A 15,310-nucleotide genomic window follows, 5' to 3' on the forward strand; every position below is an offset into this window, starting at 1 on the left:
GTTCATTTCTGATGTTGATGTAAAGTTGTGTGAGGCCAGGATCAAGTTGGAAGGCCTTAAGCATAATAGAGGTGATGTCTACACTGCCTACATGGCAACCTGCAAGGATGGCAAGTTTGACAGTAAGAACAATGGACACATCACTTCACTGAAAGGAACAGGTATTCCAGAAACAGTGAAGAATTCCTTCTTGGAGAATTGTGTGAAGTTCCTAGAGAAGAGATTTTCCTTCCTGAAGGATACCCCTTTCAGTGATTTCCATGTTCTTGACCCCAGGAACGTCCCAAGATCAGATGCACAACTAGCTACATATGGTGATGTTCAGGTTATGAACATGGTGACCCACTTCGAGTCCGTTCTCAGTGAGGAGGAGGTAACCAACATCCCTAGACAGTGGCCAGCTCTCAAGGCCAGACTGAAGTACAGGCAGAGGCAGCCCGCCAAGGAGGTCATAAGTGACCTTCTCACTGAGAACCACCCAGATGTGAAGGACGTCCTGGTTCTGGTGTACATGATGGTCACCCTTTCTCCCTCCTCTGCTGCCGTGGAGCGTGGATTTTCCCTCATGAACCTCATAAAAACATCCAGAAAATCCCAGATGACCAATGAAACTCTGGGGTCACTCATGAGGGTCAGCCACATCACCACCACAGTGGCAGAGTTTGACCCAGAGCCAGCCATCCAGAAATGGAAAACATCTGCTAAGACCAAGAGGTATGTCAAAGCTGCCCCAAAGCCTGCTGCAGTGAACAGCAACTTACCTGTGCCTGTTGCCCCATAGCTCGGTGTGAGGAGAACCACTGGAGTGCTGCCCCACAGTTCGGGAGACAGCTGCAGTGAACAACCACCCTGAGCCTGAAGCCATACCTTTCTGCTAGCATGTCTACTAGTCCCACAGAGGAGAAAACATTATATTGTTAGTACTTAGTTGTTTTATCTTATTATTTTATATCTGTCATTCATTTGATGTGCCTTGATGGTAGAAGTTCAGAAACCAGACACTGTGAACAATATGAACAAATAAACAATAAAATGTTACCTACAGTAACCTAGATTCTTGTGTGCTTTATGTTGATATGTAATCATATTTAAAATAGGTGCAGCAATGCATGCACAAAGTATAGATATGGACAAGTGAAAAATGTATTCGGACAAGTACATTTCCAAACTCACTTGTCCATGGACAAGTACTCTCTAAAAACCTTTTCTCACACTGATTAATCAGAATCTGAAAAGTAACTCAAATAAGTGTAGTGGAGTAAAAATACCAGGTTAACCTCTGAATTGTAGTGGAGTAGAATTACAAAGTATCAATGAGCTGTCATGTGGGTATATATTAATGCTATATATTGATGCTGCGCATTATGGACAGCGATTTTCACCCATTTATTAATTATATGTTTTACATTTGATAACACCAATGTGTTTAATACTGGCAACTTCTAATTGTGGGAAAAACGGAAACGTTCAGTAGAGACGTCCCATAGAACATTTTGCGAAACACAATAGTGTAGTGTGTAGTTCTGGGGGGGCGTTTGATTCCAGTTTTGGATAGTCTGGCGTGGTTTCGTTCCATTTCAAACAGCTGTTTGACGCTCTGCGTAACCTTGGCGCACTGCCACTCCAACATCCAATCCCAGACCTTGAAGAGTAATCATGGGGACTGTAGTCCTAAACGATAGCTGGGGATTATGGGTAGTGTAGTGTCTTCGGCCATCCTAAACTCAAAAATGTTGACAATCGCAATGATGCTCGAAATGTCCCTTATAGGCCTACGTCTGTTTCCGGTTATTTTTATTTTGAAATTCAGTTCCTGACGGACGCCAAAAAAGACCGAGATTATGGAATTAAACCAATAAATAAAAGCAAGGATAATTGTGTGTTATTGGTGAGTAAATAACAGTGTTATTTTGAAAAGAATAACAAATTAGAAGGAAAAAAGATTTAAAAAATACGAGGCTCTGAGCCCCATGTATTTTCCTCACAGACGGCAACACTAAAGGTCTAAAATAAAGACCTAAATGAATATTTGGGATGTTCTTGCCTTTAGATTCTCCCAATAAGTCCAAGTACGTACTTTTCACTTTGCTGTGAAAAAACACATTTCCACCAAAAAAACGTTAGCATTCATGAAGTAATCTTCGTCATAACCAGCAAAATAAACATCATGTACATGTACTGCACAAATAATCAGAAATAAAAACTCATTACTCGCATAAAATGACATCAAAACGCATTTTAATGGCCAAATTAACCTTAAAATAGGCATTTTCCACCGAGAATAACACGAAGGTCGGCCATTGTTGTTGATCACGTGGTCTGGGAGCTGTTGCAGCGTCCATAGCAACCACCTTAGCAACCATGAATGTGTACACATTCATGAAGTAATCTTCATCATAACTAGAAAACTAAACATCATGTCGATCATGATCATGATCATCATCGTTGTTGATCACGTGGTCTATGAAGGTCTATGGGATTCCCTGCCCGTAGAAGCCTGACGGGCAAGGGGTCCGCTGTCCGCAATGAAGGTCTATGGGATGCCCTGCCCGTAGAAGCCGGACGGGCAAGGGGTACCCTGTACGTAATATAGCGACGGGGAGGGCCCTGACCGTCCGTCAATATGTGACGGGATGGGAGTGAGAACGTGTTGCTGACAGACAGGCCTCGTGGTGTCCGTAGGCTTGCCCTCACTGTCAGAGATATAGCTAAAATACTTCCACATTTCGCTTCTGGCGTCTTTTTTGTCAACAAGCCGAGGCGCAGTGGCAGTTGCACTCCCACTTGCAGCCATGCTTCTCGTTTTCTCAAATGCTCTGGCAGCTAGCGCGTGCACGATAGAGAGGAGGGACTTAGAGCGTGCTTGAGAGGGGAGGGACTGCAGGCACGGCTGCAGTGCAGGGAGTGGAAGCAGAGCGCTGAACACACACGGCTTAAAACAGCGCTTTCTCACCGGAGTACTTTTCCCCGTCATTCTTAAAGTACCGATACTAATGAAACGGAGAATCGTAACGTTTTTAACGGCAGGGTATCGCGGTACCTTTCAAGTATCGGTACACCTTGCAACACTACTGGATACAAATAATTGATCCATTAGCATGAATCCATCAGCGATTGGTCTACTAATGTTAGAAGGAACAAGAAAATCTTGCATACAGGCAGAGGTCTGCAACCAACAGATCTGATACAGACTGATACAGATTTGAAAATGCTCTGATGTCAGGAACGAGGAGCTCCGCCTATATGGGCAACATTATTATTATTGAGTTATTGTTATTACAACGTGACTTCACTATTATTTAACAACTCCTTTTATTGGGTCCTTTTATTGGGTTAAGTACATTGTCAGAATAAGTGAGAAATGGATTTAACTTCTGTTAGACAGCTATATCATACTGAAGAAATATTGACTGAATGTATGCAATGTATGGCATTCATAATGTATATCCAATTACATTAACTGTGAATGTCCTTCATTTTATTTCAAATAAAATACAATAATAAAAGAATTTTGTATAGATATTTGAGACGTTTATGACTTGCGCATGCACGATGCAAATCGGGTATGTCTAGACGTCAAATGTCCTATTTGAGTTGCCGTATGGAGTTGTCAAATATGGCGGACCATCTCGCACATGTGCAGTGCAGATCGGGTAGGGATTAGGGCTGTGCATCTTCATTGGTCTCACGATTCGATTCGATTACGATTATCCTGTCAACTAGGGATGCACGATAATTATCGGCCCGATAATTATTGGTCCGATATTAGGAATTATGACGTCATCCCGATAAACCGATAACAGTATTAATAGCCCCGATAATATACAATATTTTTTTTGGGTAAAAAAAAAGAAAAAAATACTGCGGTGTGGGTGGATTGGGATGAGGGGCGCTTGTTTTTCACTCGGCTCCTCCCGTTTTGCCAGTACTGTGGTGTTAGTGGTTTAGGAAGAGGGGAGTTCTTCACAAATCCAGCGCTCCCTAATACTTCGAACCTGATCAGTCACCTGAAACATCGCCATCGCTACGATGGTGTGTTAAAAGCGTACGAAGACAATAATACAATACAGTGTGTGTGTGTGTGTGTGTGTGTGTGTGTGTGTGTGTGTGTGTGTGTGTGTGTGTGTGTGTGTGTGTGTGTGTGTGTGTGTGTGTGTGTGTGTGTGTGTGTGTGTGTGTGTGTGTGTGTGTGTGTGTGTGTGTGTGTGTGTGTGTGTGTGTGTGTGTGTGTGTGTGTGTGTGTGTGTGTGTGTGTGTGTGTCCGCGCGCGTTGGAGCTATGTGCAACTCAAGGCATATGCTCGAACCGGAGCAGCCTGGACGCTGCAATCATGTTGCTGAGTGTGCTGACTTCTCCTACAATGTCCCGCTGTCTGCTTCCTGCATAAAGTCAAGTGCTCGGCGCAGTTGTGTGGATAGAGCGCTCCTCTGTTTTCATTTAAACAGCTCCTTATATCCGTTAGCGCAGCTAGCTAGCACCAGATGCTACAACAACAATGCACTAAGGTCTCTCTCTTGCTCGCTCGGACCACACGTACACACACCCTCCCGGTCCTCCAGATGGCCAGTCGGTACCTGCCGGTGAGCGTGGAAGTGTGGTCTGCCACAAGCGGGCGGCAGGAGCAGGGCTGTCAGCATCAGCTTGTAGATGGTATTTTAAACTCGATGCGCTCTGAAGCTACGGGGCGGCCGTGGAAAAAAAATACACATGCGTTAATCGCGTTAAAATAATTAGTGGCGTAATTTTTATTATCGGTATCGGTCTTGAGAAGCAGGAAGTTATCGGTATCGGTTTCAAAAAACCAATATCGTGCATACCTACTGTCAACGATTCGATTCGGTTTGATATCCCGGTGCATCACGGTGCATCACGATTCATACCAATGCGTTGCATCCTCAATTTTCTATATTACTGCACATGGCTTATTTTTCATCAATGCATACATGCAGTAAATACATATGAACTCTCTTTTTATTATTTAGAAAGTGCTTCAGAAATCAATAACATAAATGTCTTTACATTCATTTATAAACCAAAATAAATGAATTGTATAGGTCTAGCCTCCGTGTGTGAAGTTGTTCCATCCTCAAAAACAAAAAGCTAATGCTTCTGCAGTCTAGCTGCAACTTCTAGCCACGGTCTTCTGTTAAGAAAGGACACTGAAGGTCCTGAATGTGGCATCACACACAGGACTTGAGTCTGAACACAGCAGACAACAGGAGTATTTACAACAGCATATACAAACAAAAATACTGCATGTGGGTGCACACTTACATTCTCTGTCTTACTGTTACATAAATCCCATGAATGTATGAGATTAAATTAGCTTCATTATATCTCAGTGATTAAGTGAATAATAAAGTTTCTATCGGGTCACTATCAGCCTGTCACTCATTATTTTCAGGGAGGGGGCGGGGTTTGGAGGAACGGAGAGGAGACGGTGATCGCGGAAGCTTTTTTCCTCCTGCCTTCACAAACTTTACACAAAGTATATATAGTCTGAAAATTGGTAGAGGACATTCATACTCTGCAATCCAAGACTTAATTAAATCCACCAAAAACCTGACATGATTGTAACGCGATTATTTTTGAAAAACATAAATCTCTGTCTGTGTCTCTGAGCCGCAGCGACACGGAGTGATTCAGAGCGGGTCCTTCTGCTGTTGGTTCTGGACTGGTGGTGTTGTGTTGGTGGATAAAGCAGACTGCTCCGTGTTCGGTGTTGCTGTGCCGCTGTCACGTCTGTTCCCTGATCTCTGAGTCACCGACCGATTTGATATTAAAGTGACAGAAAAAACGTTATAGTAAAGCCGCGGCCGGAAAATCAGGAAGCAACGTTACTACTCTATAACCGATTATCTTCCGTCACTGCATCGAGACCGAATCGTCAACGTCCGCATCGCAATGCATCGTAGAAACGATTATTTTCAACACCCCTAGTAGGGATGCGGATCGGGTAGTGACAACGGCAACTAAAGGCCGCTACACACCAACCTGAGACCAAAGAACGCATACCGAAGGCGTGTGAAAATGTACCATAAAGAGACGACGGTATGGGACACATCAACCTGAGTAGGGCGCCGCGAATGCCCGACTGCCTCTGACGGCCTCTGACTCCCAAAATCGGGTTGGTGTGTCAGGGGCTTAAAGCTTCCTTTGTAACGTGTTTATATGGGTTTATTAAATAGACTGCAAGTCACAACACAACCTGGCCGAGAGGGCTTTTAGGGAGGGGCGAAAGCACACACTCGGGCAGGATGTATAACGCAATACAAATTGAGACCATCATTGCAAAAGGGAATGCAGCAAAAATAATCGTTTTATTTCGATTACGTTGTTTTCGTAATCATTGCAAGCCAACATCGTAATCAAGATTAAAATACGATTAATTGCACAGCCCTATCTCGGTCTATTATTTTCTGTCTGATGGAGACTTCATACTGACTTCAACACGTTCCACATATTTTATACATTATTGCTTTTTTTAAAATAAGACTATTGGCCAAAACCAAGTCGTATTTATCTTTTAAAGACCTGGAAAGGGTTATTAACGCCTTTGTGACCTCAAGACTGGACTATTGTAACGCTCTGTATGTGGGTATGGGCCAGACATCAATTAAACGCCTGAAGCTAGTCCAAAACGCAGCTGCACGTCTCCTGACTGGCCACAAAAAGCGTGACCACATCACCCCAATTCTGGCCTCACTACACTGGCTTCCAGTCCGGTTCAGAATTGATTTTAAAATCCTTTTATTTGTTTTTAAAGCACTAAATGGGTTGGCTCCGGCATATATAGCTGAACTCCTCCAGCGCTACACCCCAGGCAGAGCCTTAAGATCTGCTGACCAGCTACTGCTGGTAGTGCCTAAGACCAGGCTCAAAACCCGAGGGCACCGAGCCTTCGCAGCAGCTGGCCCCAGGCTCTGGAACACTCTTCCCCTCCATTGCCCCTTTCACACCACACCCCTTGTTTATTTGTACCTTACTTTGACCATCCGTTCACTGTTATCGATCATTGTGGAGAGAGGCAGACGTGTTGTTTTGTATTATTGCAGCTATCGGATGCAAGTAGTCAGTTTAGCTTCGGTTGCTATGCTAACATCACACGTTTTATACCAGAGAAACTTTCATAACAGCGTTGTGATACCAAACAGTGTCAATTCAGACTGACACACATTCACTTAGGCTAAGGGGAACTGGGGATATGCATCAGCTGCTTGTGTGAGTCGGACAGTGAATACTTTAGAGCGGCCTCTGCAGTGTGAGCTAACCGGGAGCTAACGGGAGAATAAACTCCTGTGGAAGAGCAGCACTGCAGCGGTCGGTAAATGCTGCAGAAACACATTAATAAACAATGAACCACGGCACTCTGGAGCAAAGTATAAGGTTGGAGAAGTCGTTATTCAATTTATTCTGGCTTCGTGTGATTAAAAGCAACACGTTCATCGACCCGACGCAGTTCCCCGTTGTTGTTGTGAGCGCCGTAATGGCTGCCGTTGGGGAGCAAATCAGCGATGTAAACGGTGACGTCATGACGCAGCAGGGGCAGCTCTGGGGCACCAGTGGGCGGTGTGAACAGAGCGGGAGCTGAAAAGGGAAACCGGAGCTGAACCAGAAAAGCTCCCGCTCGGAGCTAGAAACTGAAAAGCGCTGGTGTGAAAGCCGCACATGTGAGGTCGGCTCAGACCCTATGGGCATTTAAATCCACACTGAAGACACACTACTTCTCTCTGGCCTTCTAGTTATAGTGGGGTCACGACTCCTGACTGTTCCATGTGTTGTTTTTATCTGTTGTGAATGTGATTTATTGTATTTTATTGTGATGTAATGTGTTTTTATGTGTTTAAATTACATGTAGGCCTACAGCACTTTGGCTCGACCAAAATCGTTTTTAAATGTGCTCTACAAATAAAATTTGATTTGATTTGATTGGTGATGTATGGTTTTAGTTCAAAAGTTTGCAATTAAAATATTCTGCTGCTTTTCAAATCGTTTTTACTTTCTTTTCTCTTCTTAATACACATTCATTCACTATTACTTACATTTAATATCTAACTCCTTCAGCCTACTTTCAGCTATAAACCATTCAACTATTATATTATTCAGCTATTTCAGGACATTGAGGCTATACATTTTGTTGTTTATACCTTTTTGTAACCTTTTCTTTTAAATATTAAGCTTCTTCACTATTTTTCCTACTCTTCCAGTTTAACATTTCACTTCCAAGTTTTCAACAAAGTCATTGCAATGCATTTGAGCTGTAACAATTGTGATTCAAATCATTTGACTTTTCTGCATTTCTCCGCTAAATTCAGCAACACACTTACTTGGTTTACACTACAGCATTCCCAATCATTGGTGTAGCTAAAGCATCTACAGAGACCATTCAACTAATACAATATTCAGCTTTTTCAGCAACAAATGTACAGTTTACAGCATTCCCAATCATTTTCAGCAGGAAATGCATTTTCGCGTTGCATTTACTTAATTTACTGATGGCCAGCACATTAATGTAATCCTGGTGCTGCAACTAAAGACTAGTTTTTATCATGAATCTACATCTGCAAATGTACTGAAGGTATTACACAAATGCTGTGGAGAAAAAGTACAATATATACCTCTGAATTAAACTGGAGTAGAAGTACTTAAGTTCAGTACTTTAGAACTAAGTTTATTACCACCACTGCAAGGTTTACTGTAATGGTGATAGCTATGAAGCTTTTTGTCATCACCTTTGACGTTACAAAAAACCTACTTCTGTACAGCGACAAAGCAGATACAACTTAAATAGGTTCGACTAAGAACACACGACTGACATTTTCGACTTTCATTGTTTAAATGATCTCATACACCATACATTCTCAACCAAAGTGTGGCCAACACGTCAGACTAGAGGAAGAAAGTTCCAGCCGCCATGCTTTCATTGTGACGACGTTAATCACAACCGAACCGCCATGATCGAATACCAGCGAAACAAATGGTAGTACACGTACCAAAGGTAGGCTGAACACTTTCGGAGACTTTATCCTTCCTTGTTAACATCACGTACGTTGTCCCAAAAGATGTCTTCTTATATAAAATCCAGCCGAATCTCTTAAATGTAGAACAGTCGATGCACAACCTTGACAGGAAGCGAAGAACGAAGATCTGAGCGGAAATTTCAAAATAAAAGTGTCACCATCAGCGATCAAAACGGGATTTGTCAATGTGCACAATTATATGATTACTAACTGTAGGTGCCATAACACTACTTAGCTCAAGTTCATTATTTGTATTATCATTATTATTTGTCACCTTTATTTGCTTGTTGAGCACTTCCGGTAATTGTCACATGGGTGTGGTTTGGTTTATAAGTCACCTGTTTGATGTCGAGTGCGCATGACAGAGGGTGAGCTTGTGCTGTCATTTTTTCTGTTGACCGTTTTTGTCCATAGTTACTATGTTTTGATTTTGTTTATTAAATATCCTTACAACTATATTGCTTCAACATGGACTTTCTTTTCGAAAACACGTCACAGTTTAAAGCCAAGTTTAGCCTCTCGGCGACTCAAATGTAACTGGGTATTGAGCCGCCACACTAACTATCAATGTAATACATTCGTTACTTCTGTGTTTTCCAACACATAGTTTGATGTTGCAGCACTTTTATATGCTTTAAATAATGACATTTCAGTGTAAGTTTTTAGTAACTCATTTCCGGTTGTAATTAAAGCAAACAGATATTGTTCTAAACTGTATTAAAGTAAACAGGTATTATCTTGAACTGTATTGAAGTGAACATGTATTATTTGGGACTGTTTTAAAATAATCCTATATATATAAACCTTCTTACATACACTTTCCCAGACACCCTGACACACACACAATACACTCCCTGACCAAGATATCAACACACACACACACATACACTTTCCCAGACACCCTGACACACACAATACACTCCCTGACCAAGATATCAACACACACACACACACACACACACACACACACACACACACACACACACACACACACACACACACACACACACACACACACACACACACACACACACACACACTTCCTCTTACCAAACACACACACACACACATGTCCTTTTCAAGGTTCTTTTTGGGGCCAATATAATCTCAAGCACCAATATATCTGTGTACAATGTTTGATACTAATATATCTGTGTACAATGTTTGATTGTTTGAGAAAGAATAGTTTGTGTGAAACCTTCCCTGGGAAATTAAAGGAGTACAGTCCGGTGGAAGATAAGCAGTGACTCTCCGCCCCAAAAATGTCAATATATACTGTTGTTTATTCATGCACGGTGCCCCCTGTTGCTGACTGGCTGGTCCCGATACCTGTATCGCACGGCAGTGGAGCGGGGAGCCCGGAGTGCTCTGTTACAGGGCACTCTGTATTTTCGTATTGTGTCTTTTTACCATTAAAATCAGATTATTGTTATAACTTTTATGCCGGTGTTTTGAACTCCTTTTCTTATTAATCTGACCAGGCTCATCTAACAGACGGCGCGGAGCAGAGCTGGGCTTTAAGCCACCACTACTGTGTTTGCTCCTACATACTAGGCCTACTGCTCTTTTAAATGTCACAATCTTAAATTATTTAAACAATAATTCAAGAGTTTTCAATTATAATTCAAAGAGGTCCAGATCCTCAAATGTTCTACCAGCAAAGGTCAGAACCTCATATTGTAGAAGTAGCGTACTATGGTCTAACTCAGTCTAACTGCATCTTTCTTTATTCTTACTTTCTAATATGGCTGCTGATTGGTGAGCTCATTGGTGAGCCAAGAAACGGTGCTTAGTTTTAAAAATGCCTGTTCAATCTTTGTGAAGGAGGCCTGACTCACAGCTGTAAAACAATCCAGTAACAACAGACCAAAAATAAACATTGCTCTGTGAAGATTATTTATTCTCATGAATTTATCAGAAATTATTAACAGACTCAATAAATGAAATAAACAGGAGATGTTCATAATTGTTGGAGATACTTGCCTGCTTTTGAACTCAAACTGAGCAGGTTATTACAGTTTATTTCAGAAAAAATACACCCAGACACTTCAATACATTGACTTTCTAGCCAATTACTCCGCTACGGAGCCCTGGAGGGTTCATTGAGAGAAAAATAAATAAAACGTGGCCACGTTTTACTTTCTCGTTCGCACGAGTTAATAAAGCGTGGGCACGAGTTAATAAAGCGTGCGCACGAGTTAATAAAGCATGGCCTCGTTATATTTAAATTGAGGGATTCATGTCCTTGACTCACAGAATCTGCTGCCCACAGCTGTTTTATAGAAGGAAAACATCCGTCACTTTATGAAATCTCTGTGGCACCAGTGTCCTGTACTACGAAGCAGGATTTGCTATTTACACTATTCATTCATGCAGCACGCGTCTCCATGTTTGTGATTGGTCAAATGTTGGTAACCCGTCCCTTTCACGTGAACGCGCTCTCAGCCGGACAGAGAAACCCTGGTTGATTTGCTGAGTTGATAACCAGCTTCGAAGGACCGCATAGCGACATCGCGTTTGTTAGGGTTAGTTAAGCCGGGTAAATCAAACATATCCAGGGTCTGTTGAACTGGCTTCGTCGTACAGGGCACTGGAGGCAGTACCGTGTAATTCAGCAGAATCTGAGAAGAGCAGCACCAGCTGCAAAGAGCGGTGCCTTTTACTGTTTACTTCACTGCGTTGCCCTTCATTAGAACCACTGAGTAGAGATCGAGGCTGCTACGTTTAACCACACACACCTCTACACACATCGAACTACCAGAGTATTCCCCCTCGTTTTATGAAGGAGATGTCCTGTCACTGGGGCGCATGATGTGTGTGTGTGTGTGTGTGTGTGTGTGTGTGTGTGTGTGTGTGTGTGTGTGTGTGTGTGTGTGTGTGTGTGTGTGTGTGTGTGTGTGTGTGTGTGTGTGTGCACGCGTTTGAGCTATGTGCAACTCAAGGCATATGCTCGAACCGGAGCTGCCTGGACGCTAGGGCTGTGCAATTAATCGTATTTTAATCGGGATTACGATTATGGCTTGCGACGATTATGAAAACAGCATAATTGACAAAATACGATTATTTTGTGTGTGTGTGTGTGTGTGTGTGTGTGTGTGTGTGTGTGTGTGTGTGTGTGTGTGTGTGTGTGTGTGTGTGTGTGTGTGTGTGTGTGTGTGTGTGTGTGTGTGTGTGTGTGCTCAGCTCTGTGTGTGCGTGTTCGGTGTGTTTGTGTGTGTCCGACACCCCCGGCATTTGTTTTCAAATGACCACGAACAGTAATTTACACAAATCTGGTTCTCCATAGTTGTATGTGTATTCCCAAGTGAAAGAAATTCGTTTAATCTTAATCTCGATGTGCTATAGTCCTGCCGGAGTGCACCGGAACGAACGATACTATCATAAACAAATGCCCACACACACACAAAACGAGGCCACGCTTTAGTAACTCGTGCGCACGCTTTAGTAACTCGTGCGCACGCTTTAGTAACTCGTGGCCACGCTTTAGTAACTCGTGCGCACGCTTTAGTAACTCGTGGCCACGCTTTAGTAACTCGTGGCCACGCTTTACGGCCCGTCCACACAGCGGCGTGCGCTGACGCTTGCCGGCGGGCGTGTCTGAAACTCGACCAACAACCAATCACATGAATCTCCCGCCCCTGACACACAAGCAGCGGTTTGATTGGCTAGAGCTTGTACTGGCATATGATTCGATTGGCTGACGCCTCGCCGAGGCGTCAAAAGTTGAACATTGCTCAACTTTTGCAGCGAGCCACGCCAGCTACGCTCCACGTCGCTTCCCACGATGCATTTCGGCTAAAAGTGACGTCACCCCATTCAAAGTGAATGGGGAAGCGTCAACGCACGCCGCTGTGTGGACGGGCCGTTAGTAACTCGTGCGCACGCTTTAGTAACTCGTGCGCACGAGTTACTAAAGCGTGCGCACGAGTTACTAAAGCGTGCGCACGAGTTACTAAAGCGTGGCCACGACTTACTAAAGCGTGGCCACGTTTTATTTATTTTTCTCTCTATGAACCCTCCAGGGCTCCGTACTCCACAAAGAAACTTAAAGGAGACCTATCATGCTATATTTAAATGATATAGTGTATGACCATACCTATATAAGGTATATTTATACATTTTATTTTTCAAAATACCAAACAGATCATTTTTTAGACATGCCTCGTTTCGCTCATTTTCGCTTTATTCCAAGCCCGTCTTTGAAAATTCTGAGCAGCAGCTGACCACGCCCCCCTGCAGAAGAGCAGGCATGAGCCGGCGAGAGTCACGTTACCATGCTTGCTGTGATTACGAGTGTCGAATAAACATGTCATCTCAGAGCAATGCATGTGTTCAAGCATACTATCAATTTGATCCAGAAACTGACCCTGAAGCAGCGGAGGTTTTGGTGGAGGTGCAAAAATCTCGGTTGCAGCAGGACGTTTCTGAATGGTTAGCTGACAAGCTGTTGTCCCTATTTATTTTACTCTGTTACGATGCTTGCTCCTTATTCCGTTCATATTTTGGCTAATTAGCAAGAATGCAATGTGTACAGTTTGTAACGCAAAAACAGCGATATATATATATATATTTATAAAGGGAGACATTCATATTTTCAGCATATATACAATGGCCTCATTGCGTTTAATAGTTTACAGTCCTTTTCTTCCAACATCCTGCAACAACCATTGGAAAGTTGAATAACTTAGGATGATAAAAAGTATAACTCCAACAACTCCTCATTTGTCAGCAATGTGTGTAGTTTCATGTGTTTTTAAAAGCTCAGTTATTGACTTCTTTGTGCAAATTGCGCCACGATGCCTTCTGAAAGGAGAATGTGTGCTGCATGGAGATACCACAGGTAACATTTTTGATAGCTTTACTAAGTTGTCTGTTTAAATACATTTTTCACATGTCATTCAATATATGTTTATCACAATGTGTCAAGACGGATGCAGTAACTTGAGGACTCTGTAACCTGTATGGTGGACCATCCTGGATTCGAGCCTGTGTGCCTAAATGTGTTCTCCCTGCAGAATGCGTTGCATATTTACAGAGCTGAACATGGTGGACTACAGTTGAGACAAATAGAGCAGTGAGTGGTTTGTTTGTTTTGACTGAAATTGTAAAACGAATGCTAATATTGTTCATGGAAATAAATACTGGTGTATATGGCTTTATGCAATCTTTCATTCTGTCATTGTACTATTATATACTACACAGCAATGGCATAACACACCCATGTGTACGACAAAAAGGTCCACACACACACAACCTTATGCTTTTGAAATCAGAATATTCTTTACCCATCCAAACATGAATAATCACGACACATTTTGATATCAACTTGGAACTTTATTGTCAAAATCAACGGTTAAAAAAACCCATACAAAAAAACTAAATGTAGGCTACTTGTATTTTGTATAAATGACACTAAATATTTTTACAGAAGCTTTGTGAGCTGGTGCTGGGGCTTCCTTGGACGCAGGATCAGAGTGGTGATTCCGGCCTGCGTTGTCCTCAGGATACGCAGAGAGTTTCCTGATCCGTGAAATGTCGATGTTGGGTTCAGACAGCAGCCAAATTGAACCGTGTAGCATACCCGGCGATGACCTCCTCCCTGTCAGGTCGCTCATAATGGTGCAGGGTCCACAAAGACTTGGTCGAAGATGAGGTCCATCAAGTTGGCCACGTAGGGCTGTGCAATGGTAAAAAAAGCACAACAAAAAATGTGGTTTAGATTAGTATATGCATGTAAAAAACTGAAACTTCTTTCTAATTTTTTTATTTTATATTTGTAAATAGTTGTATAATACATATTTTAAACACTTACGGAATGTGGGGTGAGTCTTTACTGGTTTTGCTCTGCATTCTCCCTTCCTGGCCTTTGGGAACTGCAGAAGCTTATATTATAACTTAGTACTTTTTTAGCATATTGTTTATTATATTATAACTTAGTACTTTTTAACGCATGTAAGATATTCAACACTAAGCTGTCTGTGTCTCTTTCCTGCTGTAACGCTGCACATTTCCCCTCTGTGGGACTAAAGGTATTCTGATTCTGATAACGGGACGAATTTGTACAAAGGCGCACACAGCAATGTAGTGCCGACTTTCTTACACGCTGGAAGGCCAATTGCTTTTCTTTACCCCGAAATCCGCTCATTCTTGCTCACTGTCAAGCCGTCAAAAACTGTACTCAAACCGGAAGTTGATAGACGCTGGAAGTTGATAGACGCCATCTTGTGCGCCGGAGTCTGATGAGAATATTCGTGCTGGTCAAACGGCGGTACTACACTTCCTTTATGTTG

At 42.5% G+C, this 15,310-nt stretch overlaps 1 long non-coding RNA gene across 1 annotated transcript in view; it reads right to left on the reverse strand.

Moving 5' to 3' along the window:
• LOC117439638 (uncharacterized) overlaps positions 1-9,108 on the reverse strand; it is a 31,492-nt gene extending 22,384 nt beyond the window's left edge. Inside the window, exon 1 of the long non-coding RNA XR_011642666.1 lies at positions 8,994-9,108. This is a non-coding gene — a long non-coding RNA (uncharacterized lncRNA). The remainder of the gene's footprint in view (positions 1-8,993) is intronic.
• Positions 9,109-15,310: the final 6,202 nt, after the last annotated feature.

This window comes from Pseudochaenichthys georgianus, chromosome 24, assembly GCF_902827115.2.
Source record: "Pseudochaenichthys georgianus chromosome 24, fPseGeo1.2, whole genome shotgun sequence".
Classification (NCBI taxonomy): domain Eukaryota; kingdom Metazoa; phylum Chordata; class Actinopteri; order Perciformes; family Channichthyidae; genus Pseudochaenichthys; species Pseudochaenichthys georgianus.